Source organism: Topomyia yanbarensis, chromosome 1, assembly GCF_030247195.1.
Source record: "Topomyia yanbarensis strain Yona2022 chromosome 1, ASM3024719v1, whole genome shotgun sequence".
NCBI lineage: Eukaryota > Metazoa > Arthropoda > Insecta > Diptera > Culicidae > Topomyia > Topomyia yanbarensis.
The window spans coordinates 32,018,854-32,031,400 of NC_080670.1; positions in this window are offsets into that span (position 1 = coordinate 32,018,854).

Below are 12,547 nucleotides of genomic sequence, written 5' to 3' on the forward strand. Positions count from 1 at the left end.
AGAATTTTAGAATTTTAGAATTTTAGAATTTTAGAATTTTAGAATTTTAGAATTTTAGAATTTTAGAATTTTAGAATTTTAGAATTTTAGAATTTTAGAATTTTAGAATTTTAGAATTTTAGAATTTTAGAATTTTAGAATTTTATAATTTTATAATTTTATAATTTTAGAATTTTAGAATTTTAGAATTTTTGAATTTTTGAATTTTTGAATTTTTGAATTTTTGAATTTTTGAATTTTTGAGTTTTTGAATTTTTGAATTTTTGAATTTTTGAATTTTTGAATTTTTGAATTTTTGAATTTTTGAATTTTTGAATTTTTGAATTTTTGAATTTTAGAATTTTAGAATTTTAGAATTTTAGAATTTTAGAATTTTAGAATTTTAGAATTTTAGAATTTTAGAATTTTAGAATTTTAGAATTTTAGAATTTTAGAATTTTAGAATTTTAGAATTTTAGAATTTTAGAATTCTAGAATTCTAGAATTCTAGAATTCTAGAATTTTTGAATTCTTGAATTTTTGAATTTTTGAATTTTTGAATTTTAGAATTTTAGAATTTTAGAATTTTGGAATTTTGGAATTTTGGAATTTTAGAATTTTAGAATTTTAGAATTTCAGAATTTTAGAAGTTTAGAATTTTAGAAGTTTAGAAGTTTAGAAGTTTAGAAGTTTAGAAGTTTAGAAGTTTAGAAGTTTAGAAGTTTAGAAGTTTAGAAGTTTAGAAGTTTAGAAGTTTAGAAGTTTAGAAGTTTAGAAGTTTAGAAGTTTAGAAGTTTAGAAGTTTAGAAGTTTAGAAGTTTAGAAGTTTAGAAGTTTAGAAGTTTAGAAGTTTAGAAGTTTAGAAGTTTAGAAGTTTAGAAGTTTAGAAGTTTAGAAGTTTAGAAGTTTAGAAGTTTAGAAGTTTAGAAGTTTAGAAGTTTAGAAGTTTAGAAGTTTAGAAGTTTAGAAGTTTAGAAGTTTAGAATTTTAGAATTTTAGAAGTTTAGAAGTTTAGAAGTTTAGAAGTTTAGAAGTTTAGAAGTTTAGAAGTTTAGAAGTTTAGAAGTTTAGAAGTTTAGAAGTTTAGAAGTTTAGAAGTTTAGAAGTTTAGAAGTTTAGAAGTTTAGAAGTTTAGAAGTTTAGAAGTTTAGAAGTTTAGAAGTTTAGAAGTTTAGAAGTTTAGAATTTTAGAATCTTAGAATCTTGTGGGCGTCTGAGTATTTGTGGCATATGGATGCAGAACTGGCTTATATGATGGAATAGTGGGTGGTCCTTCTTGGGATTCGTTGGTCGCTTTTTACTGGTTTGTGCATTCGATTCGATTCATTCGGATTGGATAGATGGAGGTACGATTAATTTACCGACGCAAGTCAATCATCCATTCCCGTCCAGCATAGCATGAGAAACTTCTAGCGGAGTGCAATTGTCGTTAATTGTAAATATATATCATTTTCTGGCATTTGGCCGATTCCAAGTAGTTTTATTGCATGGTACATGTGTTGTTCAATTAATATTCAATAACAGTACTAACTCTACTCTTTACTTTATTTTATTTATTTTCAATCTCATGCGTCATATTCCTCTGATGACTTCTCCGAGATAATTTAACATAAAAGGGCAACATTGCTGTCAACAATGACTATTCGCTGCCATCAGACGTCGCCAGGTTTTAGAAAAATTGAGATGTACTTTCATACTCAATTGAATGAGATAAGTAGGAACGAACAACAAACTGTAAGTAGCATATTACACATGTCTTATTTTAACATCATGAATATTTGTATTAACATATTATTTACAGGTAACAAACATATCTCAACATGCAACACTTCCCATACACACGTAAAGATTCACACCCGCAAATATACAAATACTCGACAGGTGACTGGGCCAAGTGCATTAACTCGTAGGATCTATCATTTCGATGATCGCCTCGATTCTACGAAACCAGTGCACAATTAAGCTGACATAAGCTAGTCTCGTCTGGTGAATGCATGTAACCTGGAAGTCCCAGACACGACAGGACGAGACGGACAGATGACGGACTGGACTCGACGGGGCCTAGTTCAGAGTTTTAGGCATTCTTCAATGCACGGCTAGCGACCTCAAAAAAAAAAAAAAAAATAAAAATCGAAGCATTAACGAACTAAAGAATTTAAAAATTTTAGAAGATTAGAATTTCAGGATTTTAGAATCTCAGAATTCTTGGATTTTACAATTTTAGTATTTTAGAATTTCACAATTTTGAAATTTAAGAATTGAAGCATTTAAGATTCCAAAAATTGAAAAATTTTAGAATTTTAATATTTTAGAATCTTAGAATTTTAGAATCTTGGAATTTTAGAATTTCGGAATTTTTGGAATCTTAGAATCTTGGAATCTTGGAATCTTAGAATCCTAGAATCTCAGAATTTTAAAATTGTAGGTTTTAAGAATGTTAGAATTTTAGAATTCACGGATATGAGAATTTTGGAATTTAATAAGATAAGAATTTAAGAATAGGAATTTTTATAATTTTAGAATATTAGAATTTTAGAATTGTAAAATTTTAGAATCTTAGAATTTAAGAATACAGAAATTTAAGAATGTAAAACTTCAAAAAAATTAGAATTTTAGGATTAGGGATTTTAAAATTTAAGAATCTAAGCATTTTAGAATTTTCGAATTCCAGAATTTTAGGATTTCAGAATTGTAGAATTTGAATTTTAAAATTTTAGAATTTAATAATTAGGTATAAAAATTTAAGAAGTTAAGAATTTAGGAATTTGAGAATTTAAGAATTCGAGACTTAAAGAATAAAAGGATGTAACAATTAAATTTAAAAATATGTCGGTTCGAAAATTTGGAAAATTCTAATATATAGAAAAATGAAAATGTAAAAATTAAGAATCTTATGAACACAAAAATCCAACAATTTGGAAGATCAAAATTAAGAAAATTTAATAATTTAATTACTGCAGAAATTAAAAATTTGAAAATTCGGGGAACTAGAATTTTGGAATTTTAGAAATTAAAAATTCAAGCATTTCAAAAATTTAACGATTTAGGAACAGAAATTTAAAAAATCCATCTGTAGGTTTAAAGCACTTAATATTTAAAAAATTTGAAAAATCTTTAAATTTGACCATTCGAAAAAATTGTTATCTAGAAAATTTTAAATTTGAAGTTAATTCAAATTTTAATTTAGATTTAAAATTCAAATATTTTGAAACTGGAGAATTAAGTAATATAAAAACTTAAAAATTAAAGGCTCTTATACTGAAAATTCAAAAAAAAATTTGGGAATCTAGGAATTTAAAATTAAAATAGGAACTTGTGAATTAAAAATTTATAATTCCGTTGTCAAAAAATTTACAATTTAACGGCTTGAAAATTTAAAAATTTGGGCATCAAAAAAATGTATTCATTAGAAAAACACATGCTAAAAATTTTAATAATCAGCAATCCGGAATTTTTAGATTTAAAATTTGTTTATTTTAAAAATCATGATTTTAAACATTTTAGAAATTAAGCTTTTAGATCTCTAAAAATCCAAAAAGTTGAAAATCCTGGAAATCAAAAATTTCAATGGTTTTAGAAATTTATAGGCTAAGAGTTTAAAAAATGAAAAAATCTAAAAATTTGAAAATTTGAACATTTCAAAATGGAAAAAAATGAAAATTCCAAGATATCAACAAATACCAATTTAAAAATGTAGTTTTTAGAATGAAAATCTTAATTCGAGAATTAATCAAGCTATAACTTCGAAAATTGGGAAATTTAAGAATTGAATATTTAGAAATAAAGAAGCTTAAAAATTCTAAAATTTTGAAAATAATTAAAAATTGAATAGCTTAAAAATTTAATAGCCTATAAGTTTCAAAATTTTAAAATTCAGCAATCTTGAAATTTAATTTTTTTTCAAAATTATAAAATTTGAATGCTCAAAAAATTTTGGATTCGAAAATTTAGGATTTTTTTTAATTTAAAAGTTACGAATTTAAGAATTTAAAAACGTGCAATTTTAATATGTAACATATTAGATTAAAAATTTGAAAATATAAGAATAGCAATATTCAAATTTTTTTAAAAAAATGGACTTATCTTTTATTTTATTTAAATTATGAAATATGAAAATTGAAAGAAAGAATCTAAAAGATTGAAAATCAAAAAAAATCAAATTTTTAGATATTAAAGATTCAAAAGTAGTTTAAAGATTCCTTGCCTGATCGTTATGTCTATACGCCAGCACACCTGAACCGCACACTCAATACCATAATTAGAACCACGGCCCGCTGTAATTGGCTTGAAGCAGCGTTTTAGTGGGTGACATTTTCCGTCTTGTGTCTGCAATTGTAGTGAGTGATTCTGACTAGGAGCCCTTCCGAGACCTTAGCTCTACAGCACGGTGTAGGACAGCTCTCGGAAAAAAACTTAAAGATCTTGATATAGAAAATATAAGTCATCAAAATTTAAAATTCTTAAAATGTCATTTTGAAAGAATTGAAATATTTAAAATTTGAAATGATTTAAATATTTGGAAAATAACCTGCTTTTGGTGGGAGTTGCGTATTTATTCTTCCGGCCCGCTTTGCTTAACTTCGAAAAAAAATCTTTCATCCATGTTCAATTTTTTTTGAAACGTTTCATAGTGTGCTCGAACTATACGAAGTTTCAAAATTCTTCACCATGAAAGAAGTTTTGAATTTTTATATAATACATGTAAAAACAATACATGTAATTCCCATACGTAGGTTCAATCGCTTTGCGACCCACGTCAATATGGTCTAATACCACTCAAATTTTGCCCAATTTATTTTCGATGCCTGATATCGATGCATGCGATGTGACAACTGATGCTGAGCGCGAGCTAATATCCCTCCTATTCGTGGACTTGTCTGCTTTATTGACGTTATCGAACAGTATTCCGATATGATTGTCACACCGATGAGTGAGCAGTGAGTATAGGGCTAAGTTCTTCCCTCGGGTGGTGTCAAACTGATAAGCAATCGAACAAACATTTTAATGAAGGACGGTACTGATTCGGATCTAGTAAAGGTTGGTGAGCTACAGAAGTGAAACATGTCAAACATGTGAAGTTTTTTTCCGAAAGCCTGAATAGTTGCGCACTAATATGGCATTTTTCGATCAAAAATGCAAAACTACATCAATGGTCCGTATTACTCCATCCCTGGTTCAATTTCGCACACCCATTTCTTATCGATCTTTTGCAGTAGATGCGAATACGAGGGCAATCCTGTTTTAGTTTTATCTAATTCTCAGTTCTGAAATGGAAAGTTGTTTTCGATATGCAATTTTTTGTGGTCAATCTATCTATCTATCTATCTATTCTATCTTCTTCTTATATATAAAAGTCAATGTTTTTATGTATATGATTTATGGACTCCCAAACGACTTAACCGATTGCCGTAAAAAAATATACATAGTAGGCCTTTGTTATGGAGCGTGTTTGTGTGCCATTGGTTGGGGATTATCTGCCCACTAGATGGCGCTTCGGAACAATTTGTGTTTTCCTCATATTTCGTTGAAAGTCGCAGCAATTCGCGATGGGTATTAGCTTGTCTATCTATCTATATGTATATAAAAGTCAATGTTTGTATGTATATGATTTATAGACTCCCAAACGGCTTAACCGATTTCCGTAAAAATTTAGGCACGGTAGGAATTTGTTATGGCGCGTGTTTGTGTGCTATTGGTTGGGGATTATCTGCCTGCCAGATGGCGCTACGGAACAAATTGTGTTTTCCTTCTATTTAGTTGAAAATCGCAGAAACGCGCCATGGGTATTAGCTAGTCCTATATGAAATAGGAGCTGGGTCAAATCGAACGTTAAAAACGTTTGATCGTTGTCGCCAACAAACATGCAGCAATTTTGGTACACAAATTTTACGAAAACGTGCTCCAAGTCAACATGTGCCCCTATCGACCCCACACGAGAAACGTCAAATTTTGGTAAGTTCAAACGAGCTATATGACAGCCACGAAAATGATAATAGGCTTTTTGCATTATTATAGAGACAGAGTCAACTGAGGTCGCAATTGGCTCATGTCCCCCTTTATTTTGTTCAGTGTTGATCTGATGAGCTAGTAACTGATGTCTGGAGTAATATATTTTATTTGATCTTAATCTGATTAATTTCATGTTAACAGTCAATGGGTAGTCTATTGATTAAATGAGACATACACTGTAACACGTAGTTTATTAAATTGATGGCTTGTGGCCTTCGACTGGCACAATCCAGTCTCGTTGACGTTGATAGCTGGATAAACATACATCTAAATATCGTATTGTAAATTTAACAAACCTGTTTGATTCGTGTGAGTGGCAAGGGACATGTGCATCCTACAAGTTGTCGACTCTCGACTTTGGTTGTGATGGCTGCCACAGGGAAGGGGCGCATAAATCAATCGACACCTGTTTTATTTTTTTTTATTCATTTCGTTTATTTGATAGGCACAAATGCGTTAGCTTGGCGGTGCCAACTGCTTATGTTTTTACATTTTGGATATCTTAAAACTAGGAGGTTACAATGTTGAAATATTTTTTTTACAAAGGAAAAAAAAAGTTTACAGCTATCTTAAGACTAGAAATAAGATTCAATATACAAGAGAGGGCCAAAAGATTTTTTTATGAAAAAATTTAAAACAAGGGATTCACTTTGATATACAAGGGAGTAATAGTATTTTACGAAATATTATCAAGGGAGTAATAGTATTTTACGAAATATTTTACGGTTATCTTAAAACTAACAATATAGTTTAGTACACAAAAGGGGGAACAAATATTTATGAGAAGTTTCACAGAAATTTTAAAACTAGGGATTCAATTCTATTTACAAAATGGAGGACAAGAGTTTCAATAAAGAGTAAAAAATATAGCTATCTTAAAACTAGGAATACAGAATACTAATTTGAATTTTTTAACTAAAACTTATGCTTGGTCAAGATATTCAGAGGGTGGCTTATTTCCGCATCAGTGTAGCAGCAGTTGTATCAAGGACAGGGGAGAGACAGGGAAAGAAGAGCAAAACTTGCAACCTTCGCTCGAAGGGGGGGAGGGGGATCAGCGAAATAAATTTGCGCCTCAGTCTAGTAAGTCGTCGAGTACCGGATTGGCGGATGGTATTCTTCGGACCCGCGGGGAATCCTTCAAAAGTCATCGGACCTCGAGTCGCTCTCGCTTCAGTTTCCTTCTATGCAGGCGTAGTGGTAAGGGCGACGGCGGTTACATAGTGGCACTCTGGAGCTGATCGGTTCCACAAGGCAGGAGGAAACTCTAAAAACGAGAAATAAAAGAGAGGGGCTAAATTGGGATATTTATCGTTTTTATGAAGGTATAAATAAGGGACATATAGGGGAAATCACGAGTTGCCAGCATATCTCGGACTGGTACATTAGGTGGTCTACCTCGGGCCCGAAGGGATTCCTTTAACTGAGACCTGGCGTCACAATACCCGGCGCATACCCAGACAACGTGTTCGATGTCGTGATAGCTCTCGTCACAAGCGCACAGACTACTCTCCGCAAGCCCAATACGCCGCAAATGCGCATCCATGGTGTAGTGATTGGACATAAGTCGGGACATTACGCGAATAAAATCACGACCCACATCCATCCCCCCGAACCAAGGCTTCGTTGATACCTTTGGGATAATCGAATGTAGCCATCGTCCAAGTTCCCCGGTGCTCCACGAGGTTTGCCAACTGTTGAGCGTCCTCTGACGACAAATACTAAAAAATTCGTTGAAGCAGATTGGTCTTTCGTATATGTCACCATTTAATGCGCCCGCCTTTGCTAATGAGTCGGCCTTTTCATTGCCCGGGATAGAACAATGAGAGGGGACCCAAACAAAGGTAATCTGATAAGATTTTTCAGATAACGTACACAAGGACTCCTGTATCATCCCCAGAAAATACGGGAGTTGCTTTTTAGGCTTCACCGCACGAAGAGCCTCGATAGAGCTGAGGCTGTCCGAAACGATGAAGTAGTGATCTGTGAGCAGAGTGTCGATGATCCCAAGGGTATACTGAATTGCAGCTAACTCTGCGACGTAAACTGAAGCGGGATCATTGAGCTTGAATGAAGCGGTGATAGTATTGTTGAAGATACCGAAGCCAGTGGACCCATCGAGATTTGATCCGTCAGTGTAAAACATTTTGTCGCAGTCGACTTCTCGGAATTTATTATAAAATATATTGGGGATCACCTGCGGGCGTATATGGTCCGGGATTCCACGAATCTCTTCCTTCATGGATGTGTCGAAGAATACAGTAGAATCAGAAGTATCTAGGAAACGGACACGGTTGGGATTGTACGAAGAAGGATTGATGCTCTGTGCCATGTAGTCGAAGTACAAGGACATAAAACGGGTTTGAGAATTAAGCTCGACGAGCCTCTCGAAATTTTGAATCACCAACGGGTTCAGAATGTCGCATCGGATGAGCAATCGATATGAGAGTTCCCAAAATCGATTTTTTAGCGGAAGAACGCCCGCCAGCACTTCGAGACTCATCGTATGGGTCGAGTGCATGCAACCCAAGGCAATGCGCAAGCAACGATACTGGATTCTCTCCAATTTAATGAAGTGTATATTCGCAGCGGAGCGGAAACAGAAACACCCGTACTCCATCACCGACAATATCGTTGTTTGGTACAACCTGATCAGGTCTCCTGGGTGAGCACCCCACCATGTTCCAGTTATTGTTCGGAGAAAATTGATCCTTTGTTGGCATTTCTGTTTCAGATACCTAATGTGACATCCCCAGGTACCTTTATAGTCGAACCAGACCCCGAGATATTTAAATGTGAAAACCTGGTTGATCGTTGCACCCATGAATAGAAGTTGGAGTTGCGCCGGCTCACGCTTCCTAGAAAAAACAACCAACTCAGTTTTCTCCGTGGAGAACTCAATACCCAGCTGAAGAGCCCAAGCAGACAAATTGTCCAAGGTATTTTGTAATGGTCCTTGCAAGTCGGCAGCTTTGGGCCCTGTAACAGACCACCCCGTCGTCTGCAAGTTGCCTTAGCGTGCATGAATTGGCAAGACAATCGTCAATGTCATTCACGTAGAAATTGTAGAGCAGGGGACTTAGACATGAGCCCTGGGGAAGACCCATGTAGCTAAATCGCGATGTTGTTAAATCGCCATGCGAAAAGTGCATGTGCTTTTCAGACAACAGGTTTAGCAAAAAGTTATTTAAAATTGGCGAAAGACCATGCTGGTGCAGCTTCTCTGACAGAATGTTGATAGAAACTGAGTCAAAATCCCCCTTAATATCCAAGAAGACTGATGCCATCTGCTCTTTGTTAGCATAGGCCATTTGGATTTCTGTAGAAAGCAACGCAAGGCCGTCCCTTTGCCTTTGCGGAAGCCAAATTGTGTATCTGACAGTAAGCCATTTGCTTCAACCCAATTGTCGAGGCGAAACAAGATCATTTTCTCGAATAACTTCCGAATACAGGACAGCATTGCAATCGGCCGATACGAGTTGTGGTCGGAGGCTGGTTTTCCTGGTTTTTGGATGGCGATGACCTTCACTTGCCTCCATTCATAAGGGACAATGTTACCCTCAAGAAACTTGTTAAATAAATTCAACAAGCGCCTTTTTGCAGTGTCAGGCAGATTCTTCAGCAAGTTGAATTTGATTCTGTCTAACCCTGGGGCGTTATTGTTGCACGATAAGAGAGCAAGTGAGAACTCCACCATCGAAAACGGTGTTTCGTTCGCGGTATCGTGAGAAGACGCGGCGCGGTACGTTTTCTGTACCGGGACAGAGTCCGGACAGATCTTCTTGGCGAAAGCGAATATCCAACGGTTTGAATATTCCACGTTCTCGTTGGTACTATTACGGTTACGCATACGTCGAGCCGTACCCCAAAGAGTGCTCATCGCTGTTTCTCTCGTTAACCCGTCGACGAACCGGCGCCAATAACTGCGTTTTTTGGCTTTCATTAGACTCTTCATTCGCCTTTCTAACGACGCGTACTGTTGATAGCTAGCGGGTAACCCGTCTTCCCGGAAGGCCTTATATGCAGTGGACTTTTCCGCGTACAGCTCTGAGCACTCTTTATCCCACCACAGGGTGGGAGACCGTCCATGGGTATTCGCGCTGGGTACTGGTTTAGTCTGAGCTTGATTCGCACTGTCGAGAATCAAGCCAGCCAAAAACCTGTATTCTTCCTCCGGAGGAAGTTCTTGAGTGGATTCGATTTTAACGGATATCGCGGTCGCGTAACTCTTCCAATCAATGTTCCGTGTGATGTCATATGAGACATTGATTGTTTCCGATGGTCTTGAACCGTTAGCAATTGAAATCACGATAGGCAAATGATCGCTACCGTGGGGATCAGGGATCACCTTCCACATGCAATCTAACTGTAGCGATGTCGAGCAAAGCGACAAATCCAACGCGCTTGCGCGTGCTGGTGGTGTAGGAATCCGCGTCATTTCTCCCGTGTTTAGGATGGTCATGTTGAAATTATCGCAAAGATCTTGGATTAATGTTGATCTATTATCATCATGAAGACAGCCCCATACCGTACCGTGCGAGTTAAAGTCTCCCAGAACTAGCCGCGGTGCCGGTAAGGATTCCGTGATATTACAAAGCGTTCGGTGCCCTACCGAGGCTCTAGGAGGAATGTAGATGGAAGCAATGCAAAGGTATTTACCTTTGATTAAAACTTGACAAGCGACAATTTCAATGCCTGGTGTCGAAGGGAGGTTAATTCGGTTGAAAGAATAGCACTTTTTGATCCCCAAAAGTACTCCTCCATAGGGGTTTTCTCGATCCAGACGAATTATATTAAAGTCGTGGAAGTTGAGATTTATATCGGAAGTTAACCAAGTTTCACATAATGCGAAAGCATCACATTTTAAACTATTTAGTAAAAATTTAAAGGAATCGATTTTTGGGAGGATACTTCTGCTGTTCCACTGTAGAACAGTGATCGAATCGGTGACCTCGTTCGATGACTTAGCCATCGAAAGATACGATCGCTGCAAGGAGGGGCCATTTAGTAGTCAACTGCTTCAAAAATGTTTGCACTATAGGGAGAAAACGAATCAGAAGGCTTTTAAGAGGATCAGTAACATTGAAAGCTGTGAAAATTAAGTCCACTATGTCAGAAAATTTCATTAGTCCGCTACTGGACTGAGTATCTGTTTGAAAAAAGGGGACACTTGGGGTTTTTGATGTCCCTGGAAGTGGTGGGTACTCCTTGTTAGAATTAATATTTCCAAGTCCTGGAGCAAATTGCTTCGGCTTTTGTGCATCACTTCCGTTGGATTTATTGGTTGTAGATGGCGCACTCTGAGTGGACGATACCTTGGCACCCTTACGAGGCAATGTAGGGGAGGCTGGATTTCTCCTCTTCCTGGATTCCCCTGAGTTAACCAAAGATGTTCCCTCTCGTGGGTCGTCAGATTTTTGCTCAACGTTAGCCAAACCAGCATAGGGATTTTCGGACAGGACAGATGGCGAAGCATTCTTTAGCATTTCTGCATAAGAACGCCTTGAGCGTTCCTTAAGGGAGCGCTTAATTTTATCCCCGCGCTGCTTGTACGCAGGACATGATTTAAGAGCATGTGAAGGGCCCCCGCAGCAAATACTCTTTTCAGTTTCTTTGTCGCAAGAGTCATCCTCATGCTCTCCTTCGCATTTGCCGCATCGTTTCTTATTTCCACAATATGTGGCTGTGTGGCCCAACTGCTTGCAATTGCTGCAGTTCATGACCCGCGGTACGAACAGGCGAACTGGTAGGCGAACCTTGTCAAGGAGGATGTAGTTGGGAAGAGAGGACCCGGCGAATGTCACCCGAAGCGAGCCTGATAGAGAGTAGGTAGTCTTACCTCCCTCGGTGTTTGCGGTATACAATTGTTTGCATTCCAAGATCTTAATCTGTTCAAGTGAGGGGTCCTTAAAGCAGCCAACCCCGTGCTCCAACAGTTCTTCGCATTTCAGGCCCGGTTCGGACACTACCCCATCGATTTCACAGGCCACACAAGGCACGTACGCTTTAAATTCCCGCGTAAAGCGCTCACAGCAAGCAATCGCGTTTGCCTGGCCGAGATCACTCACTAGAACACGTATCTTGTTTGCCCGAACACGTGTTATCTGAGTTACGGCCGGGTAATTAGCAGTCAGATCTCGAGAAAGTTTTAATATATTAACCGGTTTCTCTCCGGTCCGAAAATATACCACCCATGGCCCAGAGGAACCTTCTGGGTACTGCTTTATACGGGGAGCAATGCGAGTATTAGGGGGATCAGGGACTTCCATGATCACATCAGATGGTATTTCGCCCTCGGCCATTTAAGCACGAGGGCAGAGCGTTATATAAACGGGAATGTGTCTTATTATTTGATTACAAGGTAGAGTAAAAGTAGGGAAAAGGAAAGAAAGCAAACGAGGAAAAAAATAAAGCAAAACTTATCTGCAAACAACGTCGATTGTTCCGCACCAGCGAAAACAATGTACTGGATTTACTGCCGGCACCAGCTGAATGGCAGCTAACGAACGAACAAAGGATGACCTTGAATCACTGAAATTTACACACCGAACACCACTGT